The sequence below is a fragment of the Trachymyrmex septentrionalis genome, unplaced genomic scaffold (genome assembly GCF_001594115.1).
Source record: "Trachymyrmex septentrionalis isolate Tsep2-gDNA-1 unplaced genomic scaffold, Tsep1.0 scaffold33, whole genome shotgun sequence".
Lineage (NCBI taxonomy): Eukaryota > Metazoa > Arthropoda > Insecta > Hymenoptera > Formicidae > Trachymyrmex > Trachymyrmex septentrionalis.
Window position 1 is genome coordinate 706853 of NW_017305494.1, and position 10660 is coordinate 717512.

At 32.1% G+C, this 10660-nt stretch overlaps 1 protein-coding gene across 4 annotated transcripts in view; it reads left to right on the top strand.

Annotated features, from left to right (window-relative positions):
• Window positions 1-10660, top strand: part of LOC108750153 (probable G-protein coupled receptor CG31760) — a 240262-nt gene that overhangs the window by 67464 nt on the left and 162138 nt on the right. The window lies entirely within an intron of this gene.

Here is a 10660-nt window from a genome sequence, read left to right on the forward strand (position 1 = left end):
CACACACACACACACACACACACACACACGCGCGCGCGCGCGCGCACTCACGCAGAGGGTGGCTGGATTGTATGGCCCCACTCGTCCCGAGCAGATAGAGCGGACTAAACTAAGTCGAAAAGTCCTGTACTACTTTTGTAATGCTCGCAATAATTAAGAGATATTAATATTTAAAAATAGCCGAATACGCGCGCCCGCCCGACCTACTATTTCGGAGATAATATTCATCACGAGACAAACGCACGGACTCAACTTGCAGACGGATATGGAGGGGCTTTCCAAGACCTATTTCCCGATCATAGGCAAGCTATAAAGGCTTGGGTTGTCATGTCTAGTCAGTCAGTGTCGTTGGTACACTTACGCAATAATAAGTCTTTCTGGCGTGATTTTTGATTACTTTCCAACTTTCATTTTTATGGAATTGATTAACGTTCCTATGCGAAATTTTTTATATGTAAGCTTCAATAATACTAGCTAAAACTGAAAGTGACTCACTGTATTTGATACTGACTGGCTAAAATATCGAGAACCGGTATTTGAATAATTTATAGTAATGTTTGCGATACAGTTTGTGATTTGTGATCAAAGTGAGCGTCCTTATTTTCGATGAATAATTATTATCTTAAGGTTTTTGATAAATTAGTTTTTCATATTTTTTATTTCAACATTTTCATTATTTCCTTTTTTCGTTCATCTTTCTTATCTTCTCTTTTTTCGTTTTATTTCGCTCTTTTTGGTGTTTAAATTCTCAAAGTAGGGGTGCTCATCATGATAGGATAATTTTTATTCACAGTTTATGTATGTTAATTTTTGTTGTCTCTGAGGAAGGCTAAAAAATGAGCCGAAACATGTAAGCCCGTTTTAGTGAATAAAGAAGTTTCACACTTCATAGATATATTACTTGCACGACGTCTTCTGCGCTTGACTCCTATTCCCGTATCCTTTCCAGTTCTTTGAATTATAAGGAGTATTAGTTAATTTGATTTGTAATACGAAAATAAGACTTCATTGTTTCGAAATAAAATAATATCTAATATCAAATACATTGTCACATCCCTTTCAAAAGTTATTATATAATTTTTTATTGTTATACTCAACGCCTTTATACTTAATGCGAGAGTACAATTTGATATCCCTTTCATTATTAATTCTTAATTTCTTAATAATAATAGAATGATAATTATTCGATATTTCGTCTTTATCATTGAATTTAAAAGTTTTACTTGCAAAATTTTTAATATTTATTATCTGATATGCAAATTGTAATTGATATTTTTTACTTAATGTAAGACAAATGTTTTTTCGAGAAGTGATACAATGAAAATATATTTTAAATTGTCTTTGCCTCATATTTAAAGCACCACAATTTCTTTAAAGGTTGGCGAATAATTGTTGAATAATGAATTAAATTATGAAACTTGGGTTTCAGCGTATCGTTAAATAATTGAATGTAATCACTATTATGTTTTTTAATTTTGTTTTCTAATAAAAGAATATTTACTTTATCAATTTCAAAGCAAAATAAAATATCAATAATTTTAATAAAATTAATTACAAAATTCCAGACTTCATTATCAGATGGAACTAAGTCTTCAATCATAAGAGGAAAATACATAATGAATGTCATCATCTCTGTAACTGACATTTTTAAATGCTTTTTTTCTAAATGTGATGATGTACAATAATTTCACCTGAAATATTTTCTGTTTCTTTTGGTCCATATTTAAAATTTTGTTGTCTTAAATTCAAAATTTTTGGATCAAAATATTTCATTTTCATTGTGAAATAAGTAATTGCATGACATAAATTGTAGCGGCAGACTCCCTCAAAAATATCACGCATGACGTCCACATAATAGTTTTCAATCACATAAAATGATGAAATATCATTTAGTAAAGAATTATTTTTAATTCCAGTGCTTTGTGAATTATTTACTTTTAAATCATCATTGTAATTTGTAATTGTTCGCATCAATTTTTTATTTTCAGTGATTGATTTTTGACTATTTTTTCTGCTTTACAAAATCAATAGAAGAAGTTACTTGAAAACGATTTATTAAAATCTAGAAATGAATTTAGTCCTAAGTTATTCCCAAGCACCAAACATAAAAAATGAACGCGCAAAGTTGAATTTTTATCGATTTTAATGTTTACATCATTTATTTCTAGATATTTCAATTCATTTATAAGAGACTGAAAACATATTTTATTTCCATAATTTTTTATATCGATAGATTTTATAATCGTAGCAAAAAATACACTTTCTAATTTAGATTCTTTAATTGGAAAACACGGAAAAGATCAGTAAACATTATAAATTGAATGAACCTTAGAGTGAGATCCAAGAGGATTATTAATTTCAAGATCATCTAAATACAAGAAATATGGAATGACTGTTTTGTTAGGATATATAATAGTTTAGTTTTTTGTTTCCACAATGCGCCTTGTATAAATTTGTGAATATTGCACACTTTTGTAAAAAGTCAGTATTATCTAACGTACGCTTTAAAAGCTCTTCTTTTTTAAATGTTTTTTTTAAATTCAATAGGGCATAAGAACACCCTTTATTCGTTTTTCATCATATGTAAAATTACCGTTCCGATGAATTGCACTAATTGTGTTATCAATTCTTGTATATCTTCAATATAATTTTCATTTCTTAACCATTTATACAAGAGATATTCATTTAAAAATTTGAAGGGATTTCTACAATTTGATATTAGACTTCAAAATTCATTACGCATAGACCTATCTTGCTGAAGTTTATTATTAACAAATGATTTCATAGTATCCAATAACGGATCAATTAAACATTTGTTCGCGTATTCCTGTATTTTAAATACATCTTTCCTAGAAAAGTTATTATTTTGAAGAATAAGTACAAATTCCGTAACAGAATCAGTCATTTTTTAAGCAATTTTTTTTTTCCATTTAAAATTCAGAAATTGTACTATTCTCAGGAATTATACTGTTCTCTATTTCATTAATTTGTGATGTTTAAGTTTTATTAATATTATTGTATAATGTACAATTAGGATAATTATAAACTGAAAATGCAATAGAGAGACCAGCTTTTACATTAAGTGCTGTGTTATTTTGTATGTCATTGAAGTTATAATCCTGAATTTCAAATTTATTACTAATATCATTATTATCTTCATTATTTACATGTTTAAGCATCATGTGCTTTTTGAAACTACTTAAATTTTTAAAAATTTGAAGATATTTCGGTTCACAACATCTAAATTTCTTATTTTTCGAATGAGTTTAAAATGCAAAATTAAAAAGCTAAATAAAATAGATTTAAAGTATTTTTTAGTTACAAATATAGCATAACATTTTTATATTTTAAAAGAACATATTATATTTTATATTATCATCAATAAAATATATTATATCTTTTCAACTTGTAGTTAGATATAAAAGAGTCTTGACTTGTTGTTAGACAAACTTCGACATGAGTTTTATGAGGAGCTCAATTTGTTACAAAAACTTTCCTAAACTCATAACTTGTATTAACATTTTATTTTTAATTCATTAAATACTGACACATAAATATAGTATAGTTATCCGTGGATTACTTACTATATAATAATTAAAAAAAATTATATAATAATTCCATTGAAGTTGAATTGTCACATCAGGAAAACTAGTAATATGTAGCAAAAAACAACTGTGTCTTGTAAGTTATATGTGACTTGTAGTCGTAGATGCAAAAAAATCCGCAGATGCCAAATTTCGTAAAGATTTTATAGATTCAACTGATTATTGAGCAGGCAAAATTTTTTCACAATCAAGAAAATCAAAATAGTTTCGTTTGTAGAGAATATTCTCGAATGGCCGCTTCTTCTGCGACGTAAATCCGAGGTTGATTCAAGCAACAGTCAAAATGTACTGTACTTATACTAAGTAATCCGCCTTGTTAAACGCTAAGGTGCTGTAATAACTCAAAGAATCCAAAAAACAATCCAGCAAACAGTCACCCGGAAAAGGATCCTCTAGGTACAAACTGCACAAACAATGTGTCTCGCTCGTTTATAATTGAAGACACAGGCGATGTAGTACGCTTGCCGCGCAGCAGAAATTGACACGATAGCCAATCAATTTACTTTGTTCATAAAAGCGAAAGAATGATTGGCTATTGCGTCAACTTTTAATATACCATATTTGAATGTATTATAACTCAATGTAATATTTAAAATTGTATTAATGAAAAAGTTTATTTTTCCAACGAACGTGTCCATAGAATCAATAAATTCATTCATTGTATATTATCAAATTTTATAGAAGTGATAAAATATATTTATTATATTAACATATTTATATAACAATATATTAACATATTGTTTCATTAGTTAATAAAGTTTGTACATTAGCTCAATAATCGAATTCGGTATATTTATTAAAGGAAATGTTTTAAAGAGGAGCGTCAGGATATAATATTTAATGAATTTTTTTTCAATTATTGAGAGCTAATATATAGACTTTATTAACTAATAAAACAATGCGTTAATATAATGAACATATTTTATTACTTCTATAAAATTTTAGAATAAACATCTAATGAATGAGTTTATTGAGTCTATGAACACGTTCGTTGGAAGAAAGAACTTTTTTATTGATTTAATTACAGCTGTATTGCCTACATGCATTTTTGCGCACAAATAAAACTTTTAGAAGCAGAATTACTTTTGCCTACATATAATATATTATTGCCTACAGTTTGATTGCTTACATGTATTATTGCCTACAGTTCGATTACTTACAAGCACTTTTACGCACAAATATAAAAGTTACGTAAGAAAATAATTTATATTTTTAGGAAATCTGTCATATGAACAGTGGGGTGTCAGCGTAGATAGTGTCCGCTTGGAATATTTTTCCAAAAAAATCTAATCCTAACCAATCCTTATTTTTTGGTGTGAGATGGCCCTCATTTCGCGTAGAAGGTTGTGATACAGTATATACAGTAGCGCAACTCTCTGCCGGCACCTTTGATATTTATGTTGCAGTAAAATGGAGTACGCGTGTATGAAATAAGTAAGTTACCTAGCGTTGCCACGGTTACCACCTAAACTGCTTTCTCTTTTCATCCTTTTTTCACTCTATCAAAATTCCTCGCAAAGTTCACTAGATTTATTCGCATTGCAATCCAATAAATTCATTGAAGTAAGTAAATGCTATTGTAGAAACACATTGGAGCATATTAGAGCATGCGACTCGAATAAACCTAATATTGCGATAAAATAATTTAAACTTTATGAAAATTAATAAAAATAAATTGTAAATATTAGGTCAATCGGAAAGTTCCGTCTGTTTTTTTGCAAAAAGTATGGTTTTATTTAAAAAACAAAATGGAAAAATACCTCAATCAAAATATTGTCCATCGTTAGCGATGACTTTTTCCCATCTTTCGGGCAGTAAGCGAATTTTGTGGCGAAAGAATAACCCATCTTTGGAGGCTTTCAATGTCTCTTGGCTTCAACCCATTTTCTTTCCTTGTACCATAGACTTTTCACAAGGCTTTCAAACGATCGGAAATAACAGATTGAGCACAATTTAATGCTTCTGCAAATTGTTTTTGCATTTGATACGGGTCTTCATCCACCAATGCCTATAATTCTTCATCTTGAATTCAAATGCTTTTGGCTGTCCAGAACGCTCTTTATCCTCCACATCAAAATCACCACATTTAAAGCGTCAAAACCATTCTCTGCATGTTTTATCGGAAGGAGCACTATCACTATAAACTTCTACAAGCATTTGATGAGCTTCAGCTGCAGTTTTCTTCCATTTGAAGCAAAAGATTAACACTTCGCACAAATGACGCTTATTTGGCACAAATGTCGACATTTTCGATGCAGTAAAAAGCAATGTTATTAACATATACCTTTACATACTGAATTTTATTGACAGATAATAAAACTAAAAAATTAAGCTTGGTTTAGATATTAGAGTTATCAACAGTTCTAACTATAGTTACTCGCCGCTAAACGGACGGAACTTTCTGATTGATCTAATATATTGAAAAATAAAGAAAAAATATAGAAAAATTAAGAAAAATATTAAATTAACTTAAAAATGTATATTTGTATAAAAAAATATGTAATTATACAATATATCTAAAATGTTATGAGAAAGCTGAGAGATATAAAAGAAATTTATATACATATATCCAAAAAATAAGTTCAAAATACAATAAATAAAAAGAAATCTTTTTTGCTCGATTTTCTACGTTATTTTTTGTTCACTTTTTCACTTTATCACTTTTTCACAAAAATTAGACTAATCTCTCAAGATTTCTCACACAACATTTCACCAAATGGACAATATACGTAATACTTTCCTCTAAATTTCTACTCTGAACCATGCTTGAAAAACAAATGTTTAAGTGGAACATTGAAACGCTTATTTAAATAGAAAAAAAAGAGAGAAAACAATAAAAGGGAGGAAAAGAGATAGGGCAACTTACTTATTTCAGGCATGCGCACTCTATTTTGACCAACATAAAATCAGAAGAATTGCGCTACTGTATATATTGTGGTTGTGAGCTGTAGGCAATAATGTATGTAGGCAATCAACCTGTAGGCAATAATACATGTAGGCAAAAGTAACTCCGTTTCTAAAATGTTTATTTGTGTGCAAAAGTGCATGTAGGCAATCGAACTGTAGACAATAATTTTTGTGTGCAAACAAACTGTCGGCAAAAGTGATGTAGGCAAACGATACTGTAGGCAATCGATTTGTAGGCAAACGGGATCCACCCAATGTATTTTATCATTTCTATAAAATTTTATAATAGACATTTAATGTATGAGTTTGTTGAGCCTATGAACACGTTCATTGGAAGAATAAATTTTTTCATTAATTTAATTAAATATTACATAAAAATTTATGATATATTCAAATACAGCATATTAATAAATAGTGATTTGTTATATTAATAAATTCAGTTATTGATTAATGAAAAATACTTAATATAATATTCATAATATCTATCAAAGTTCATTGTATCAACGAATTCAAAAATAAACGTCATTCATTAATACATACTAAGAACAACATTTTTTTTCAGTGTATACATGTTTCAGATTGGTATCGTCCTGTTTGAACAAGATCAACAGATTTGCATTATCGCGTATACGCTTCGGTATCTTTGCATACGTCTGACACAGATAGAAGCAGACGTCCGCGTGTCGACCCATCGCAAAGTACTTTCTGATCGCATCTTGTTTGTCGCATGCCATGTCATCGAAGACAAAAATGGAATTTGGAAGCGCCTTCGATGGTACCACATCGTCATTATTGGAGAATGTAAAATAGAATAAATTTCTTCAATCGATGCTAATAAATTCTCCAAGTATTTTGGCTGTTGCAACAACTTCGAATACACGTATACATTCTCGAAACGTATGCCATGTGGACTTTCCAACAAACTTATCAACACGTTTGTTTTGCCGCAGTTCGATGGACCGTTCGATTCCGCATATAGAAAGCGGCAGCATGTTTCCATGCTTGCATATTTCTTTTTCAGTCTGTACTTTATTGTCGACATTAATCACTTTGATCATCTGCAATTGTCGCACGAACTTCATATCTTCTCCCTTCACGACACTGATAATATTGGAAAAACGACATCGAGAGCGGATGTATTTATAGATTAGATACATAGTTTAACCGCCAAAGAGTTGGAATATATATCGAAAATTATTTTGCTACGAGAATTACATAGATCAACTGTGGGACAGATTACCCGAGCATATAAAGGCTGATTCAGAGGTTCAGCAACATTGTCGGTGCTTGAAACATTATAATGTGCCTTTATAAGAAATTGTAGCAAATATCAATAACAACAACAACAACAAAAGGCTGCTGTTTTTTAAATCACGCGATAAATACACTTCCGATCGAGTTGCATATCCCCGGATATCAATTCTGTGGTCCAGGTACGCATTTAGAAAAGCGATTGACTAGAGGCGATCAAGGCATTAATCCGTTGGACGCGGCGTGTCGTGAACACGATATAGTTTATTCGCGGAGCAAAGATCTCACGAAACGACACGTAGCTGACAAAATACTCGCCGAGGAGGTGCGGAAACGATTACCGCGAAAAATTTGACTCTTGGAGAGAGAGAGCTGCTGCCACAACTGTTGGGTGGCTATGAAAGCCAAAACGAAAATTGATATGGGCTTGAACACGAAGAAGAAGAAAAAACCGATGAAAAAACAAATATTTGGTATCTTACCTATTCTACCGCTGTTGGGAGTCTTCGGCTCGTTGGTTAGCGGCGCGGTAGGAGTCGTAAAAGCTATAAACGATAATAAAGCCGCGCAACGTCAGTTGGAAGAACTGAAACGTCATAATCGCGTCATGAAAGGTCATGGAATTTACCTCGCTCCGTACAAGCTTGGACAAGGAGTCACAATAGAAAAAGATTAAAAAAAAACCAGTTGCCAAAAATGCTGAAGGATGTATTAAACTACCAACGTATAACTGCAACAACTAACAAAACGTATGCGTATTCTATATTTTAGAGGTATTTTTATGCGTATTATCTTACCAACAGGGGGAGTGAATCGAAACAAGAGCGATATCGTAAATTTATAATGTTGATGGACCAGGTACTTATTGGGTGCCGTACGCGAAGTGAGGAGATCGTGCTGTTTACTTTGAGTGTGATAGTTTCGGCAATCTTCGACTACCGAAGGAATTGATGCGATATTTGGACGTAACGCAAATCGAGTATAATCGCACGCCTTATCAACATTATAATCAAAGTAACAGTGGACAACTGTATCTACAGTTTTTACAGACAGTTGATGATCAATTGACATTGCACTCTTTCAACTCAGTATTCAATCAAACTTGTCACTGACATTTACGCTCATCGGTAAGAGTAGCGTCCTTGCGGCCTGCTACTTTCCGGCCGTAGATTTGAGCGATTACGACGGACTCGCTCGGTTTGACAGACTTTGAAACCTATCATACAATATAATGTAAATTCGTCTAATATAAATTCATTGAATAATAAGTTTTGCCTTGACAAAGATGACAAAGAAATTGTCATTCCCGAAGAATCGTACGAAATACATGATATAAACAAATATCTAAGACGTCCAATTCTACAACTTTATTCTAATGATGTTACGAGAGAGAAAACGCTTCGCAAAGAGGATGAACAGTACCCATTAACTATTCATGCCAATAACAATACAATGAAGAGTGAAATCAAATGCACTTATTAAATAAATTTCACCAATTCTCACAATATTGAATCTCTGTTGGGATTTTTATCGAATCGTGTGTTGGAACCACAACAGTGGCACGAATCGGACGTATCGATTAATATCATCAACGTAAACATCATTCGCATTGAATGCAACGTGACCGCGGATGCATACAGCAACGACATATGTGTGCATGCGATGCACGAGTTTTCGCCGAGCGTGTCATCAGGATATAAGATATTGGAAAGACCGACACAGATCATTTACCTTCCGATCATCATACGGAGCATTATGGATCTGACGATTCGCATTGTGGATTAAGATGGACGATTGCTCGATTTTCGTGGAGAGGAGATCACCGTTAGATTGCATATACGAAAGCGACAGCGATAAAGAGATACGATAACGATAACTTGAGATGCTTGTTCAGAACGAGCAGGCAAAACAGACAGGGGACATAATTTTTGCCAGAGGGATGATAGCGATCAAGAACATTTGATCATCCAGTAGAAAAAAACTCACTGCGTCAAATGTTAAATTTTTATAATTATAGGTTTTGTTGTATGAAATATCTGAGATGGCTGATATCTTAAATATTGGAGGCGAACCAATCTTTGACGATCGCATCGTCAAGTTCAAGTTTTACACGTACAATTTGTACGTCAACACGATGTTTGGACATAGTGAAGAGATAAGGATACCTATACAACAGCAGGATTATACACGTTACCGTGTGAAAGCATTTTTTACGTCGAAGGTAGATTGACTTCAAAGGAAAAAAATGTACAAAAGCAGCCAAATCTTGGATGTATTGTGTGGCGTTTATATTCAATATAAACTTAACTGTATGGAGATTGATCGCAGTAGAAACGTTGGAATAACTAGTTTTATGAAGGGTTATGAATCATTTTCTATTGAAATCGCATATAGTTTGCATAATGCTAGATTTATCAACTCTAATGATACCCGCGAAAAGCCTAGTGACAGATGATAGATACTTTAATTTTTGTGTACCGCTCAGAATGTTGTTGGGCTTTTGCGAAGATTACAAACGTGTGGTAATTAACGCTCGTCACAAATTGATTTTGATACGAGCGCCCAACGACAATTGCATTGTGAGGGATCCAGCGACTGAACTGACGCTTGAATTATTCAAAATACAATGGCGAATGCCTCGCGTTATATTGAACAAAGTCAATAAACTATGTACCTTAGAAAGCGAACGATATCTGAGTATGAGTTTCCGTTCCTGGGAATTGTATGAGTACCCCCTATTGCCGAGTACAATGAAGCATTCCTGGGTCATCAAGACTACGACTCAACTGGAAAAACCACAATACATTATCTTTGGTCTACAGACTGATAAAAAAAATATCATGATAGCACATAAAACTTACTTCGACACCTGTAAATTAACCAATGTGAAATTTTAT